The following is a 19,368-nucleotide window of genomic DNA, read 5'->3' as shown; positions in this document are numbered from 1 at the left end:
ATGTCTGTAAGATGTAAAGATAGATTATTGTTTCATAAACACTTAAGTAATACATTATTTTAAGTGACACTGGTCCCAGTTTGTCTAACCAGTTCTGTCAAAAGAGTGAAGACCTCTTAAGTTTATTGCATTCCTAAAAACTGAAGGTTAGAGGTCAACTCTTGACATGGCACAGGAGGTTTTAAGAAAAATCCAAAATTATTCCTTATCCTATACTGGTAATTAGAATTTGAGGGATGTCATAATTAGGCAAGATAAGCTATGCCCGCCTAGATTTTTCACGGTGATAAAAGTTAGAGGATGGGGAGACAAGGGACAATAGATGGAAATACACACACACAGAAGTAAGCTGACTGAAAGCTGACATCACTGAAACCATAGAGTTTTTATTAGTAACGTATAACTTTCATTTTTCTTCAAGCAATTAGTACTCACCTTATATCTCCAGCTAAACCATTTATTCTGATAACAGTTATGGTTAGTACCAGATTTGATTTGAAATAATTTTAATTGCACTATAAATTATCTTCATTTCAAGTCTCTGGGGGGGAGGATTCTCTTTGGAATATCCCCAAAGCGGATTTCAGCTTCTAGTCAATGGTTTAGTTGGGTATATATGACAAAGTAGACAACTTAGTGAACATTTGTTCTTGACCTCAGATAGATTCCAAGCTTATTGGATTGTCCTGTGTATGGTATTCTAAATCAGTTCATGCCAATGTGAACTTTGAGCTTTGAATATCTGATTGTAGAGAGATCATGTGGTCAATTTGCATAGCCTTTGTCATATGCTGCTGTTACTGATTAGTTTACTAAGCTGCATTTCTAGATAGTTGATCCTATTTCATTAACATATGATAATATTGCTGGTTTGAATTTGTAACCATTATTTTTAATTAGATAACGCTTGTTTGATTTAATTAATACTTATCATCATTAATTATATTTTAATCATCATTTTGCACAGATTGTTACTATTTCTAAATATATATTTTTGCACATTATTGCTTTTTATTTTGTCTACAAATTAGTGCAAATAAAGAACTCGGGGTATCAGTTGATTAATGAAAATTAGTAGGGAATCTCCTTAATCCCAGATCCCCGCCTGCTTTCATACATTATATACTATAATGGTAGAAGTCTTATGCACTGCCAGACAAAACCAAATAAAAACCTAAAAAATACCATTAAAATCAAAAAAGTAGCAAGCACCCAAAAAGTGTTCCACCACTAAAGAAAATAGAAAAAATAGTTTTTCGCTAACAAGTATTAATGATAAACTCGATACATAGTAAAGTATATTATATATATATATATATAGCATATTGGACCAATAATAAACAGTGAAAAAAATATATAAGGTGAAAATCATATAGTATAAATCAGGCTTTGACATTTCCACTCGCCTCCTCGCATTGGTGAGTGGAAATTCTGGTGGGGGCGAGTGTGTTCCCAGGGCCATCTTGCTGGGCAGGCTCGGAACTCAGGGCTGTCTCTGTCCCTCGCACTGGGAGCCATCAGACTGCTCAATAGTTGAGAAAAGTGAAAGCAAAGGAAGGAGTGCGTGCTGTGCTCTCTGCCTCCCCCTAGAGTGCAGTACCCGGCTCTGTGAGTGAAGGTAACGTAGTACTATACTGCAACTTTTTATAGGGCTGTGTGTGTATGTACATGTGTGTGTGTGTGTATATGTGTGTGTGTATGTACGTGTGTGTGTATGTGCGTGTGTGTATGTACGTGTGTATGTTCATGTGTGTGTGTCTGTACATGTGTGTGTGTGTATATGTTTCTGTTTGTGTGTGTCTAAGTGTGTACATGTGTCTGTATGTGTGTATTTAAGCATACATGTATGGGTGGTTTGGTCAGGTTCAGGATGATGTGGTTATTATGGGTGTTAGAGGATGGGGCATTTGATGTATTGCTGGGTTGGATAGAAGGTAGGATATGCTTGGTAGAGTTATGGTTTGGTGAGTGAGAGATTATGGTTGTATGCGGTGCATGGTCTAAGTATGATGTAGTGCTTAGGGGGACATTGGAGGCCCTGATGTAATATGGGGGGACTTTGGGGACCATGATGTAATGTGGGGGGACTCTGGGGACCCTGATGTAATGTGGGGGGACTCTGGGGACCCTGATGTAATGTGGGGGGACTGTGGGTAACATTTAACAGTGTCATTTCATGAGGTAATTTATGATGGCATGTTTAGGGGCAGAATTAGGAGCTGGGCAGGGTAGGGGATGGGTGGTGCAACTGGTGGCGAGCAACTCTTAAGGCCTGGCTAGTAGCTCAGGACTTGAAATTTTAAGCCATGGCATAAATACAGTGCAAAATAACAGTCCATTAGGTGAATAGCAGAAAAAACTGTGACTCTTCTCCTTTACTGTGCTGGTGTGATATCCACCATCACCAGGAATACACACTCACCTCATAAATTCACTCACATCACATAGGTCAAAAACAGCAGTAATCCTCGATGTACCCTGGTCACTGGGAGCTAGAATTGCAGACTAAGGCTTAGGAAGACCAGAAGTGCAGCCAGAGCCAACAGTAAAAGAAATCGTTTCGGAGAAAACCAGTACTGTCTATTTTTTCTTCATGGTGTCATGTCTTCTGTTAAACATGCCTTTTTCATTGGAACTGCAGCTCCTGTTATTTTTCAAAATCGTCAGGAAAAAAAGAGATCTTTTCCTTGCAAGATGGCAGCTTGGAGGGCCTCTGTTGCTAAACGCCTTCCGAAATCTCACTTCCTGCCTATGTGATTGGCTAGGTGCTTCTCCCTGCACTGTGATAAAAAGTCAAATCCAAGGCACCCACTGAGGGGAGAAGCTCCTCACCATGTCATCCTCGCCAGGAACAAGGAAATGTAAGCAGGTACCGTGAAAAAAAGAATCCAAACCCTGAAAAAGTTAAAAACATCTGTTGATAGGAATCAGTCTGTCTGTAGCCCCTGTCCTCGTTATTTTCACCCTCAGGCCTGGGAGAAATAAAGCTCCAGACACCGAAGTGTGCAAGCTAAATCTCAGAAAGTTTAATGCAAGACAAGAACTGTTATACAGAACTCAGCAGGCATTGCTTAATCTTAGGATGACCAATTAAACATTCCATTCTTATCAATATAGTTACGTGAAGAACTAAAACTGAGGGATATATAAGGTAGTTCCGTTTCATCAGAAATTAAACTAGTCTCAGAAAACGAGAGAGAAGTTACAAGTGAAACTAACTGTTCACACATCTAGAAATGGAGGCATTATACAAAATGGATGCCAGTTGATAAAACATTATTATTATACAGGATTTATATAGAGCCAACAGTTTGCTCAGCACTTTACAATATAACGGGAGACAGTACAGCAACAATACAGTTCAATTCAAGAGGGATAGGAGGGCCCTGATCCTTGGAGCTATCTCCTTACATCTACCATTTTCTAAAGGGGCAGGAACAGAGGAAATAAAAGCAAGCAATTGTAATTTTTGGATGAAGGTTCCCTTTTATAAAGACAACAAAATTAAAACTGAACTTCTTTACTAAGCGGCCAGTGTTGAGTCCGCAAGAAAAGCTCATGAGTCAGAATCAGCCAAAGTAAAAACAAGTAAGTAAGGGGGCAATTATAAACAACCTGGGCAACTGTATTAATTCATGACTGAATATTCAGATTCTTGCATAAACCCATTAATGACTACTACAACTGTCTTCAGAACGCTCACAAAATGAAAGGAATACTTTTTAATCAGAGTATAGCATCAAGTCAAGTTAAACTCCTGGGATATTGATCTGGTCAGTTAAGTCGCAGAGGGGGTTGTTAATCATTTTCAGCTGCTTTGATGTTAATGAAATTAACAACAGGTGCACTGCATGGGCAACAGGAATGGTTTTACAGGTGGAGGCCAGTGACATTTGTTTCCCAACTCATCTTTCCTAACAGTTTTTCGCTAGTTTTGCATTTGTCTAGGGTCAGTGTCACTACTGGTAGTATGAGTCAAAACTTGGACAGGACAGAGGTTGCACAGGCAGTCCACCTCCTCCAGGATGGCACATCAATACGTGACATTGCCAGAAGGTTTACTGTGTCTCCCAGCACAGTCTCAAGAGCATGGAGGAGATTCCAGAAGACAGGCAGTTACTCTAGGAGAGCTGGGCAGGGCTGTAGAAGGTCCTTAACCCATCAGCAGGACCGGTATCTGCTCCGTGTGCAAGGAGAAACAGGATGAGCACTGCCAGATTCCTACAAAATGACCTCCAGTAGGCCACTGCACTGAATGTCTCTGGCCAAAGAATCAGAAACAGACTTCATGAGGGTGGCTTGAGGGCTCGACATCCTCTAGTGGGCCCTGTGCTCACTGCCCGGCACCATAGAGCTCGATTGGCATTTGCCATTGAACGCCAGAATTGGCGGGTACACCACTGGCACCCTGTGCTTTTCACAGATGAGAGCAGGTTCACTCTGAGCACGTGACAGATGTAAAAGGGTCTGGAGAAGCCGTGGAGAATGTTATGTGGCCTGCAAAATTATCCAGCATGACCGTTTTGGTGGTGGGTCAGTGATTGTCTGGGGAGGAATATCCATGGAGGAATGCACAGACCTCTACAGACTACACAATGGCCCCCTGACTGCCATTAGATATCGGGATGAAATCCTTGGCCCATTGTCAGACCCTACGCTGTTGCAGTGGGTCCTGGGTTCTACCTGGTGCATGAAAATGTCCAGGCTCATGTTCCTGGAGGATGAAGGAATTGATACCATTGAATGGCACCCATGCTCACCTGATCTAAACCCAATAGAACACCTCTAGGATATCATGTTTAGGTCCATCCGCGGCCGCCAGGTTGCACCTCAGACTGTCCAGGAGCTCAGTGATGCCCTGGTCCAGATCTGGGAGGATATATCCCAGGACACCATCCGTCGTCTCATTAGGAGCATGCCCCAACGTCAGACATGCATACAAGCACATGGGGGCCATACAAACTACTGAGTACCATTCTGAGTTGCTGCAATGAAATTTCAGCAAAATTGACTAGCCTGCAGCATAATTTTTTCACTTTGATTTTCGGGGTGTCTTTGAATTCAGTCCTCTGTAGGTTGATAATTTTTATTTCCAGCAAACGATGGGGCATCCTTACGTTCCACACATTTCCCAGTCCATATCAGTATAGATATCCAGCATGAGATTTTTTCCCATTGAGATCTGATGTGTTTTCAAAGTGTTCCTTTAATTTTTTTGAGCAGTGTATAAAGAAGCTGGTTGGATGATGGAATATCATTGTTTGATGGATTCTTGACTAGACCAAAACAAGAAAAATGAGAACCGCTAACTGCTGTTCAGCTTTTGCTCTAATTTGTGCCATTAATGGTAAAATTCAGCAGTCATGGAGACCCATATTTTCCTCTTAACATATTCAGATGGGACAAAAAAATCAAATTGTACATCAAAGGTCAAAATGTAGGGCAGCAAGATATTGAATTATAGAGCAATGTCAAAATTAACCAGAGAGAGTTCACCCTGTCATTCATATTGCCAAGCGACAGCAAAATGTTCTGTCTAAGCCGTGCTTGGCTTGCGTCAGTGATTTGGCGGCTACAGTGCCTGTTAGGGATATATTGCAGAAATGTTAGTGTATACTGCCATCACCGAGCGCCACAGTATCCATAGTAACATAGATCGCCAGGAGTTATCCTACATAGCTGGCCTGATCTATTATTATTGCCCTTTCTCTAAAGGTGTAATTTACATCACCCAAAGGCATTTACTAAAATGCATCCTGAAATCCTCTGTAATAAACAGTTTTGATGGTGTACAGAGGGCATTGTGCAATGATTGTACACAAATACGTTTTGCTTTTACTGCAATGAGATCCTCCTGTATGCGTAAATGACCCTCTCTAAGGTATGCTTTTCACTGACCTACAGTACACTATACTACAGTATATCTTCAGAAGCTCAATATATATAAATGAATCACTACAATAATTAAACAATAATTATAAAAAAAAAGCTGCTGCAGTCTTTGACAGATATGTCATTTAATACAAAGCCTTTCTAATGAATTCTTATTTCATCCAATCATCCTTCTATAAAAGAGGGTAGAGAATAGAAAGCAATTAGAAGATCTGGGAAATGAACAAATTATTATACCAGAGCCCAATTAAATACTAATGCAGCCATCTTAAGCACCATGCCAATTATGTCACCAGATCGGGTTATTACTCTGTTATCTTTATGACACATAAAACAGTACAAAGAGCAAAGAAACAGCATCTCGCAGTAACCAGGCTTCAGCCTTCAGTACTTTAGTGTGAGTTTGTGGAACATTAATGTGAGTGGTGTTGATACATACATTCAGGGAGTTAAAGAGCAATGTGCAAAGTGTAGAAAGCCACAGGGGTTGATTTTCAAAAGGGAAATAGTCTATTCACTTTGCAGGGGAAGTTGCACTTTTGCAAGTGAATTTTCACCAGAGCTTAGTGAGTTGGTTCTGGTTAGTGGATTGCTTCAAAAAAGTCCTGGATTCTTTCTTGGATACACAGAATATAACTGGATACTAACATTTATAGGTAAGGTTGATCCAGGGAATATCCGATTGCCTCTCGGGGGATCAGGAAGGAATTTTTTTTCCCCTGCAGCAGCAAATTGGTTCATGCTTTTGCTGGGTGTTTTGCCTTCCTCTGGATCAACTGTGGGTGTAGGATTATAACTTTTTTTTTTCTGTGGTTGAACTGGATGGACTTTTGTCTTATTTCAGCCAGACTAACTATGTAACTATATGTAGTGAATGTGGTGAAATTTCACCACAAGAAATTCTGGAGAAAATCCCTGTGCAAAGTGCAACTTCCCTTGCAAAGTGAACCATCTATTTGCCTTTAGTAAATCATCCCCATGGAGTTTTGTTTTCCCAGTTCTCACAACTAGCTGAAATTTGGTTGGTTGCTCAAGAAGTTGACATTGTATATTTTTTATTCTTTTTTTTTTCAATTTAAAAAAAACAGCTATACAGAAATCAGCAATGTCTATATACTCTCTGCCATTAATCATTGTTGAACTGCTTGATGTACAAAAGTCAAACCAGAGAGAAATCCTGATGTGGACATCACTGCAGCATTAGGTATACTTCTGGCAAATTTATCAGTGGAGTACCTCGGTCAAACAGGTAGTCCACCCTACTTCTTACTGAATCTACTGTGAGCTAATCTGGTTCAGAATAAGCATGGTAAATCCAGGTGAATGTGTAAGGCAGGGGTCCTCAAACTTTTTAAATAGGGGGCCAGTTCACTGTCCCTTAGACCGTTGGAGGGCCGGACTATAGTTTTTTAAAAAAAAAACTATGAAAAAATGCGGACACAGTACAGGAGATGACCAGAGACTGCGGACATACAACGGCAGCGGGAATACTGGGCCGGCCGCTCCATAAGACGCACAGACATTTCCCCCCAAGTGTGTCTCATGGAACAAAATAGTGCCCCATCATTGGTGTCAGTGGGAAGAATCATGCCCCATCATTGGTGTCAGTGGGAAGAATCATGCCCCATCATTGGTGTCAGTGGAGGGTGGAATAGTGCCCCATCGTTGGTGTCAGTGGGAGGAATAGTACTCCATCATTGGTGTCTGTGGAGGGTGGAATAGTGCCCCATTGTTGGTGTCAGTGGAGGAATAGTGCCCCATCATTGGTGTCAGTGGGAGGAATAGTGCCCCATCATTAGTATCAGTGACACCAATGATGGGGCACTATTCCTCCCACTGACACCAATGACACGTAACTTGCTGACCCCTGCTCCAGCCTAGGTGCTACTGCAGCCAGCATACCTGGTTGCAGCAGCACCATCAGCACGGCACACTTACCTGTCAGCTGTCCCTCTACACTCCGGCCTCTCTCTCACTCGATGTTCGCGGGGCCGCTCGGCTCCGCCTCCTCGCAGATGATTGACCGCCTGTGTGCCTTTCCTGAGCTACAGTTCTGTCGCCCAATCACTGGTGAGGTGGCGGAACCGAGCGGCAGGAGTGAGGGAGTGGCCGGAGTGAATGAAGGAGCAGCTCTTCCTGGACTGGATCGTCGTGGGACTGGGACCGGAGCCAGGTAAGGTACATCAGCCCCCTGCCCGCCCCTGTACTTAGTGTCCCTTCCTGTCCCGCCCCTGCTGGCGGGCCGGATAAATGGCCTCGGCGGGCCGCATGTAGCCCGCGGGTCGTAGTTTGAGGACCCCTGATCTATACCATAGTGTGTAGACGCTATAACTTTCACACAAAGCAATCAATATACACTTATTGGGATTTTTTTACCAAAAACATGTAGCAGAATACATTTTGGCCTAAATTTATAACTAACTTTGAGTTTACTATATATTTTTTATAGCTGAAATTAAAAAATATCGATTTTTCTTTAAAATTTTTGGTCTTTTTTTGTTTACAGCGTGAAAAATAAAAAGCGCACAGTTAATCAAATACCACTGAAAGAAAGCTCTATTTGTGTGAAAAAAAGGACGTAAATTTTGTTTGGGTACAGCATTGCATGACCGCGCAATTATCAGTTGAATTAGTGCAGCGCTGAGTAGCAAAAAGAGGCCTGGTCATTAAGGGGGGTAAATCCTCAGGAAGGCAAGTGGCTAATCCTTGAAGAATACGGGTTTGTAAACAACGAATCCAGAAAACTTCTCTCCTGCACAGCAAACGGAACACAATTCTCCCACGGCATGAAGACTTGATTTTCTCTATCACCTGTACATTCACCATTGATAGATCCTTTGCATGCATAGATGTAAAGTTTGTGACCACATTAGTAAAATGGTTATTTCTAATATCACCCAGATGTTCCTGGAATCTATCCTTTAATCTCCTACTAGTACGTCCTACATATTGAATTCTGCACCCCCTATATGTAATCAGATAAATAAAATAGTGTTACAATTATAGACATTTTTTATCTTGAAAGTTTTACCATTACTGGATGAGCAGAATTCATCACTCAACATAATGTGGGAGCAGGACATGCAGTCTGGAGTATCGTATTTAAAATTCCCTTTGAAGTGAAACCAAGTTGTAGACTGTTTAAAAGTGGGAATACAAAAAACAGGTGACCGCATATTGCCCAGAGAGCGAGCTCTCCTAGACACAATGTTAGCACCATCGCCTAAAATGTAACAACACATTGGATCATTATGAAGAATGGGATAATATTTGTTGACAATTTGTTTAAATTCCAAACTGTAAGGCAACACTAAAGTTAACTCTTTGTTTCTTTTGGATCTCAATCCATCTCCTTTCTATTGGTAGTTAACAATGCCATTCTATCTTTGTTTTCAGCAATTAGATAGGCTGTATCTAGAGCCCACCTAGGATACCCTCTCTCCAAAAAGTGCTAAAAAAATGCAATGAATCATGGATATTACTACTAGAGATGAGCGAATCGAACTTGGCGAAGTGGAATTCGTTTCGAATATTAGGAAAAATTCGATTCGCACCGAATCCGAATTTTAGCAAACTTCGGATGCACGAATCGAATTTTCCCCGATCAGCCGGCAAAAAGTGTCACTGCAGAGAGCTCCGCTATTTCTGACAGTTCTCTGACAGTTCCTTCACATTTACAGCGGTTGAAACATTGTATCTATTTGTTTCCATTTAGGATACAGATGTTTTTATTCGGAAACAAATAGATACAATGTTTCAACCGCTGTAAATGTGAAGGAACTGTCAGAGAACTGTCAGAAATAGCGGAGCTCTCTGCAGATACACTTTTTGCTGTACTGGAATTCTTCTTCTTTTCATTCTTCTTCTTCTTTTCATTCTTCTTCTACTTCTTCTTCTTCTTTTCATTCTTCTTCTTTTCATTCTTCTTCTTCTTTTCATTCTTCTTTTCATTCTTCTTTTCATTCTTCTTCTTCTTCTTTTCATTCTTCTTTTCATTTTTCTTCTTCTTCTTTTCATTCTTCTTCTTCTTTTCATTCTTCTTTTCATTCTTCTCATTCTTCTTCTCATTCTTCTTTTCATTCTTCTTCTTCTTCTTTTCATTCTTCTTCTTCTTTTCATTCTTCTTTTCATTCTTCTTCTTCTTCTTCTTTTCATTCTTCTTCTTCTTCTTTTCATTCTTCTTTTCATTCTTCTTCTTCTTCTTTTCATTCTTCTTTTCATTCTTCTCATTCTTCTTTTCATTCTTCTTTTCATTCTTCTTCTCATTCTTCTTTTCATTCTTCTTCTTCTTCTTTTCATTCTTCTCATTCTTCTTCTTCTTCTCATTCTTCTTTTCATTCTTCTTCTTCTTCTTTTCATTCTTCTTCTTCTTCTTTTCATTCTTCTTTTCATTCTTCTTCTTCTTCTTTTCATTCTTCTTTTCATTCTTCTCATTCTTCTTTTCATTCTTCTTTTCATTCTTCTTCTCATTCTTCTTTTCATTCTTCTTCTTCTTCTTTTCATTCTTCTTTTCATTCTTCTCATTCTTCTTTTCATTCTTCTTCTCATTCTTCTTTTCATTCTTCTTCTTCTTCTTTTCATTCTTCTTCTTCTTTTCATTCTTCTTTTCATTCTTCTTCTTCTTCTTTTCATTCTTCTCCTTCTTCTTTTCATTCTTCTTTTCAATCTTCCCTTCTTCTTTTCATTCTTCTTTTCATTCTTCTCATTCTTCTTTTCATTCTTCTTCTCATTCTTCTTTTCATTCTTCTTCTTCTTTTTCTTCTCATTCTTCTTTTCATTCTTCTCATTCTTCTTTTCATTCTTCTTTTCATTCTTCTTCTCATTCTTCTTTTCATTCTTCTTCCTCTTCTTTTCATTCTTCTTCCTCTTCTTTTCATTCTTCTTCCTCTTCTTTTCATTCTTCTTCTTCTTCTTTTCATTCTTCTTTTCATTCTTCTTCTTCTTCTTTTCATTCTTCTTTTCATTCTTCTACTTCTTCTTCTTCTTCTTCGTCGTGCCCCGTGACTGCCCAAATGAGTGAAGTGTGCGGTGATTCTAAGATCGACGGCACTCATCTGCATGTCATACTGACTGACAGTATTATTTCTCTTCCCCAGCAGACTCCAAGGGCATTTAAATTAAAGGTACAGTGTTCTGCACTAATATAAAGGCTCTCTGAAGCCTAGAAACCCTTTTAATAAGTTAAATTCGCAGCGAATAAATTCGCATCGAATCGAATTTCTCCCGCAAATTCGGCGAATCAGCCGAATCGAATTTTTGAATAATTCGCTCATCTCTAATTACTACAAATCCTATGAAGCCTTAAAAACTGGCCAATAGGTATTCCCCTGATGGAATGTCCAATATGACTGGATTTGGCCATTAATAAATTGTTTCCTGCAAGGGGTTTCCTATACAATTGTGTAATTATTTTGCCTTTATTAGCCAAAAGGCCAATATCCAAAAAATAAATCTCTTTGTAGTGCATCTGACCAGTAAAATGCAAATCCAAAGATGTTGGACTGCTCCCTCCAACTCATAAGCAGGTTGGCAAGTGAGAGTGAAAATGTAGCCCCCAACGCGGCCCCACACCTCTGGAGATAGAAAATACCATAAAAATAAAGTAATTATGTTTCAAAAAAGAATCTAATACATCTACAATATAATCACGCTGTTCCACTAACAAATTGGTAAATAAACCAAAGATGTTATGACACCGCTATACAAGCCAGATCATGTGGTATCAAAGAATACAGGCTGGTCACATCACATGTAAGCCACAGGCAGTTTTCATCCTACAAAATATTATCCATCAGCAAATGGTTTGTGTCTTTTAAGTGACTGGGCAAATTGGTAACAATAGGTTGTAGCTGTCCATCTAGCCACTGGCCCATCCTCTCATTGAGAGATCCTATGTCAGTGTCTATCGGACGACCACAGAGGGGATCTAAATCTTTATGCGGCTTGGGGAGGTGATAAAAAGTAGGTAATATAAGATATTCAGAAATCAGAATTTATGCTTCTTTTGGACTAAAAGTCCTAAATATACTCCCTTACTGACCACATTGGTTAAAATCGTTTGTACCTTTTTGTGGGGTCACTATTTAGCACCAAAAAAGTATTAACATCTGATAATTGACTCATAGCCTCTTTGTTATACATGTCAGTGTCCATAACCACAACTAAACCGCCTTTATCTGCATTTCAGATCACAATAGAGGAATTATTAATAAGATTTGTAATTGTAGTTCTTTCCCCAGAGGTAATATGTGGATTGAACATGGCCTTAGTAGCCAGAGCAGTTAGATCTCGTTCCACTAATTTTTGGAATTTGTCCATTTCAACAACGCAAGACCTGACTGGGTAAAACTCAGCCTGGGTCTTAAAGGAAACTTTCTGCACTCTCCTGCATAGCGGATACATCCCCTTCTGCAGCTAAATCTTCCAAATCAGTGACCATACACTGATCTTGAAAGGATGTCGGCAAGGGAGAACAGATGGACTCTGAGCTACCCAAACACATATCCTGTATTCCATCCTCCTCCACCCCAAAATAATGTCTTTCTATATTGATATTATGAACAAATGTAATAATGTCCGCTATAGTAGAAAACAAATCAAAATGTTCATGCGGGCAAAAATCTAAGCCCTTGGTTAACAACAGAATCTCATCTAGTCAAGGATTTACGGGATACATTTAGAACATCCTGAGGGGATAATGATTTGCAATCCCACCGTTGATTTCTCCTAACCCCCCCTCTGAGTCGTTTGGTGTTTTTTCTGTGTCCTTTGTTATTTTTGTGTTTGTTCTTGTGGGACCCGTTTCTTGGGGGGAGCGGGGTGCTTGCAGCGTGTGGACTCCATGATGTGGTTGGTTGTTCCATAGAAGAATCTGAACCAGTCATCACCATCGTTCCCTTCACATGCTCAGATTCTGACTCTGAAAAGCTCACTCACTTTTTATATGGATATGTATAAAGGCTTCCACATATACATTGTTTAATTCATAGTCTAATCCAGGAGCGGACTGACAACTCATGGGGCCCCCGGGCAATAGGGGATCATGGGGTCCCTGTGTCCTTGCCCACACTCAGAGCACACCCAAAAAAGCCTATAAAATGGTACCAGGGGCATTTCATGGGGCCCCCTACTGACCCGGGCCCTCAGGCAGTGCCCGAGTGCTCGAATGGTCAGTCCGCCCCTGCTCTAATCTGTTCCTCGTCACTTTCTCCTTTTTATGCTCAATAATACCTTTTTACACTTTATTCACTTTTTCATTAAGCTGTTTATCCAAATCTGCAAACTGTATGACCTCCTTGAATGAAACGAGTTCTTGTTGTAGAACTGTGACGTCAGATTGTAACGTCTCTATTTCTTTGGCTTTCAATGAAATAATGATCCGCATAAGATCAAATGAACATGCCGACAAGACATCAGTTTATTTTTTTTTTTTAGATCGTCATCAAAAAGTTCAAACGTGAGCATTTTTTTTACTTTAATCCCTGTAGAATCCTCTCCAAAGATATAAATTCCATTAAAGTTGTTTTGTCCCAATAGGCTTTGATCTCCTTCACCATGCTTTTTTCCAGTTTCTGAAAAAACTATTTCAGAGAGCCAACATTATCCTCCTTGTTAATCTGTAATATGTCTTGGACATTGGCTGGCAAAGGAGTGTCACTTAAAGTCCGAAAGGTGCGATTGACAGTGTCCTGGGAGCAGGGGCAGACTGACCATTTGGAAAGTCGGGCACTGCCCGAGGGCCCGGGGTCAGTAGGGGGCCCCATGAGATGCCCCTGGTACCTTTTTCATAGGCTTTTTTGAGTTTTGGCAAGGACACATGGGCCCTATGATCCCCTATTGCCCGGGGGCCCCATGAGTTGTCAGTCCGCCCCTGCCTGGGAGTTGTGGTCTGTTACATTGTGGCAATAATTGACAAACAATATGCATACAGTCAATTGTAATGGTCAGGGCGAACATAAAACTCACTGAGCTGGTATGGCACGGAATCCAATGGATATGAAAAGTTAGAGGAACTGCTCCAGCTGAGCAAGTGAACATTTATTTATTTCAGGTACTTATATAGTGCTGTCAATTTGCATATATATATTATTGTACATTCACATCAGTCCCTAACCCTCAAGGGGTGTACAATCTAAGGTCCTTAACTCACATTCATACATACACATACTAGGGCCAATTTAGACAGGAGCCAAATAACCTACCAGCATGTCTTTGGAGTGTGGGAGAAAACTGGAGTACCTGGAGGAAACCCACGCAGGCACAGGGAGAACATGCAAACTCCAGGCAGGTGGTGCTGTGATTGGAACTGATGACCCTAGTACTGCCAGGCGGAAGTGCTAACCATTTAGCCACTGTGCTGCCCCATCAACCTACCTGAGGGAAAGCACACGTCTGAAGCCATTCCATCTCTAAAGTATGTTTTCTCTACCAGATCATTTGCATCCTATTCACCCTCCATTTTTGCATTCATTGAGAATGTTTATTTCCTTATCTTCTGGTGCTCTTTCTGGCTGTAAATTGCTTGTAATGTTCATAATGGTACAATTTCCTAATTATTTAACTCTCTTCATTTGTATTACTAATCTGTTATGCTGATGCAAACCTGTAGGCTACATTCACACCTAGATGTCAAATTTTCAGCATTTTTTTCATGTATTTTTGAGTGTTTTTTTTAGCAGAATTGCACATTTTTGCAGCTTTTGTCAGGCATTTTTCCAAGCATTTATAACTTTGCTGGTTCTCCTTTCACTGTCCAGACACAGGCTGGGGTGGGTCCAGGATGACTCAGAGGCAGTAAACGAATATCGCTGGCCATCAAACTGAAGACAACTAGGGGCAGAAAAAATGTGTGGGGGAAATCTCTAGATTAATTGTATGATAGCAAAATTAATTTTTTTATTTAATATTTTAATAGGATATTTTTATGTTATAAATGAAATATGAGTGCCGCGCTGCTATCAGCAAACAAATCTGAAGACAAATTCAAATGTGACTAAAGTCCACAAAAATTGATGAAAAATACATTCTTCAAAATGTCGAAAAAAGGTGGAACATCTTTCTGCTGGTGACTGCACCCAGATTCCCAGTGCTGCAAATCTTCAATGTATGTGAATCACCACAGTGAGCATAAAAGTCCAAGTGGACCCTCACCTTCTCACATGGACCTGTATGTGAACACAGGTCAGAAAAGCATATCCCCTATAAGTGGGGGTAACACATAACTTGCTCCTCTGTGGGCAATCTTCCCCTTATCAATCACCGCTGAACCTTCCAAATGGCACCCGATTTCAGTACAGCCGGCTCTGTGGATAAAGCTCGACAACCACAAAGCAGACCATAGTGCAGTATGCTTCTTTAAAATGGCATGTCATTTATAAAGACATATACACTCACATGGTAACCAATAAAAAACGCATTAAAACAATGAGAGAGGCAATCAGTGAAGAGTAAAATCTTGCCTGTCAGATCGACATTGGAGAGCTGACTTCACCTGACTCCTCCCCACGTGTATCGTCACATACCACGTATGACCCCTGATGAAGTCACGTGGAACGTGACGATACGTGTAGGGAGGAGTCGGGTGATGTTAGCGCTCCAACGCCGATCTGACAGGCAGGATTTTACTCTTCACTGATTGGTTCTGTCGTTGTTTTAAAGCGTTTTTTTATTGGTTACCATGGAGTGTATATGTCTTTATAAATGACATGCCATTTTAAAGAAGCATACTGCACTATGGTCTGCTTTGTGGTTGTCGAGCTTTATCCACAGAGCCGGCTGTACTGAAATCGGGTGCCATTTGGAAGGTTCAGCGGTGATTGATAAGGGGAAGATTGCCCACAGAGGAGCAAGTTATGTGTTACCCCCACTTATAGGGGATATGCTTTTCTGGCCTGTGTTCACATACAGCTCCATGTGAGAAGGTGAGGGTCCACCTGGACTTTTATGTTCACTGTGGTGATTCACATACATTGAAGATTTGCAGTACTGGGAATCTGGGTGCAGTCACCAGTAGGAAGATGTTCCACCTTTTTTTGACATTTTGAGGAATTTATTTTTCATAATTTTTTGTGGACTTTAGTCCCATTTGAATTTGTCTATAGATTTATTGTTTGTTGATAGCGCGGCACTCATATTTCATTTATTTGATTTTTATGTCTACACACATAACACATGTCTGCAGCAGCTCATTATCTAGCACTTTATTCAGCACATTGACAGCGCACAATTTCTCTTTGTTTTATTTTTATGTTATAATTTGTTCTGTTTTAATAGTGTCAATTTGTTGCTGTTATAATTAAGGACATTGTCTTTGAAAAGCAAAATCATTTTGCACATATAAAGAAGCATTTTACGGTAACTTCAAGCCATGCTGATCAATATTGCTTTGAACTTTTACTGGTTTGACTACAGCAAACAAATTTGATGGGTTGCTTTGGTTTAAAGAAAAAATCTTTCCATTGGCAATATTGTATTGCAAAAATTCTATTATCTTCTATGCAAAATATAAATAAATGTTCTAGCTCCACTTCCTTAAACTGAACCTCTCCAAAACCGAGTTTCTTGTCTTCCCCCCAGTCTGGACACCACCCCCCACTGACTTCTCCGTCACATCCAACAACGCCACCATCAAACCCGCCCGGCAGGCCAGAGTACTTGGTGTCATTCTGGACTCCAACCTATCCTTCCAGCCCCAAGTCCAATCTTTAACAAACTCGTGCAGACTCCACCTCCGCAACATCGCCAAAATCCGCACGTTCCTAACCCCAGAAACCACTAAACAGCTCATCCACTCCCTCATCATATCACGACTCGACTACTGCAACTCCCTCCTCACTGGCCTGCCTCGCCGCTGGCTATCCCCGCTTCAGTCCATCCTGAATACGGCTGCCAGACTCATTCACCATTCCAACCGCTCCATCTCCGCCACCCCCCTCTGCCAATCCCTCCACTGGCTTCCGATTGCGCAACGGATCAAATTCAAAATCCTAACGCTGACGTACAAAGCCGTCCACCATACTGCCCCGAACTACATCACTGACCTAATATCCAAGTACCGCCCAGCATGCACACTCCGCTCCTCACAAGACCTCCTTCTCTCTAGTTCCCTGGTCTCCTCCTCCCATGCCCGCCTCCAGGACTTCTCCAGGGTGTCACCCATCTTCTGGAACTCCCTGCCCCAACCCATCAGATTATCACCTACTCTCCTCTCCTTTAGGCGCACCCTGAAAACCCATCTCTTCAGGGAAGCCTACCCCACCCCCTGCTAACTTGCCGACCTCCTCCACTCTTCCTACCACTCCATCCCCCACAGCTATCTCCTCCTGTGCCACCATCCCCTCCCTCCTAGATTGTAAGCTTGAAAGAGCAGGGCCCTCAATCCCCTCATGTTTTGCATTGTATTGGTATTGTTCTGTCACATGTTCTGTCCCCCTTTGTAATGTACAGCACTGAGTGAACCATTGGCGCTTTATAAATACTGTATAATAATAATAATAATAATAGTATTACTAGTGTCAGTTTTAAAACATCTACAGTAGCTTCACTAGGATCAAGTACAAAAGTACTTTGCACAGTAAAACACAGTTTAATCTATGATTCCATTTTCATAATGGCAATTATTTTGCAAAGCAAGCTAAAGTTATTTATATATGAAATATAGGCTTTTATTCAATTTTGCAAATGTTTTAAAAATACCTTACTGAAAAACATTAAGGAGCAATATAAATAAAAATGGAAAAATAGGGAAAAAATAGTAACACAAATAATAGGTAAGGTGTGAAATTGAAGGAGTTAATTAAGGCATTTTAGGGTTAACTAAGTGTTATTAACAGGTTAATCAGGAACACAGTTCATTTTGCTTTACTTGAATTGTTGCTTTTATAGTGTTACTAATCCCACAACAGTAAAATCAGTCTGTATATGCAGTAAAGCATGCTGGTTATACTCACTGTGGAACCTAAGGGGTTAATCCTCTGCATTGTGTAAAAAGGCTGTTTGATCTTTTCTTCTCTGCCCCTCCTCTTGTTGAAATGACCACCTGATACAGACTGAATCTGTAGTCACATGCTCAGTTTGGTGTGTATTGTTAGAGAGGTTTTTTTTTTGTTCTTGGGAGAGTGCATGTGATCAGCACAGGGCCAATCAGCACTGTCCAGACAGAGGGTCAGAGGTTTCACATCCTCCAAGAGCAGAAAGAAAACTCCTTCTACAGCTTTAACCAGTGCTCTGCTGAAGTCACAAGACTGCTCTAACTGCTGATGAGAAAACATATTTAGCAGTTTATATTTACTAAAATAATTCCAATTCCATGTTGTGTGTGGGAGACCAGATATAGTGAATGCAGGGTCCTGGGTTTAGTAACACTTTAACCTCATCCTTTGGATCTGCAATGAAAGAAGAAGAGTAATCACAATGTAACAAGATAACATTGCTACCAGGGGAGGACTGACAACTCATGGGGCCCCCGGGCAATAGGGATCATGGGGCCCCTGTGTCCTTGCCCACACTCAAAGCACACCCAAAAAAGCCTATAAAAAGGTACTAGGGGCATTTCATGGGGCCCCCTACTGACCCCGGGCCCTCGGGCAGTGCTTGAGTTCTCTAATGGTCAGTCCCCTGATTGCTACATTGTAATTCTGCAGACATTGAGCTGCTATTGTCAATGTACACAAGTGCAGCTGCAACTGCTGCTGTCACATGAAACAAGTGACTCTGAAAGCCAGGATTTGCTGGTAAATGCAGCCAGGGCTTTCCATGGCAGAAGAAGGAGCAGGGCTTAACAAACCTGGCCTTAGTATTTACAGGAAGTTTTTTAGAGCATGTCCACAATTGGTTACAATATTTTCTGTTGAGAATGTCACATTTGTACAAGCTTTAAGCAGTATTTAACTCTGCTATTTTTTGTAATGGGCCCCAGGTGGTTTATGCCACAATACTCTAGTATGCATTGCATATTATCACAGATTTACCTGTAAAACAAAGCCTCCAGTGTTGAGATGTCACTGCTGCTAGCGCTTTCATCTTTTCCTGGTATTCCTTCATCATTCATGCTCTCCAGCTGCTTGAATGGCCAGACCGCAATGAGATTATTCCCGTGCATGCACATAGGCATTCCCATTGCGGCACAGCCTGGCCCAGGGCACAGTGTTCCCTGAATACAGAGTGACATTATCAGACAGAGCTAACATGAAAATCTCCCAAACAGTGCTGATTCGGAACATTTTAAAGGCACTTATGGTTTACATTTTGCAAACATTAATATAGGGCAAAGTTCAAACGCTGGGTTTAATACCGCTTTCATTTTTCATATTTTTGACAATGTGTGAAATATAGAGATTCTTAGATTAGCCTAGCCTACTAGCACTGTAAAACAGGATATTATATAACAAGATGCAGAGCTCATTACCCTGCATGAAATATACCACAAAAAATATCATCACAAAGATAATCACCTAAATATCAACATAAAAAGTGCAA

Source organism: Staurois parvus, unplaced genomic scaffold, assembly GCF_062004578.1.
Source record: "Staurois parvus isolate SC_StPar_1 unplaced genomic scaffold, SC_StPar_1.0 ptg000381l, whole genome shotgun sequence".
In the NCBI taxonomy this organism is placed as follows: Eukaryota; Metazoa; Chordata; class Amphibia; order Anura; family Ranidae; genus Staurois; species Staurois parvus.
Note: the sequence above shows the minus strand (reverse complement) of the source record.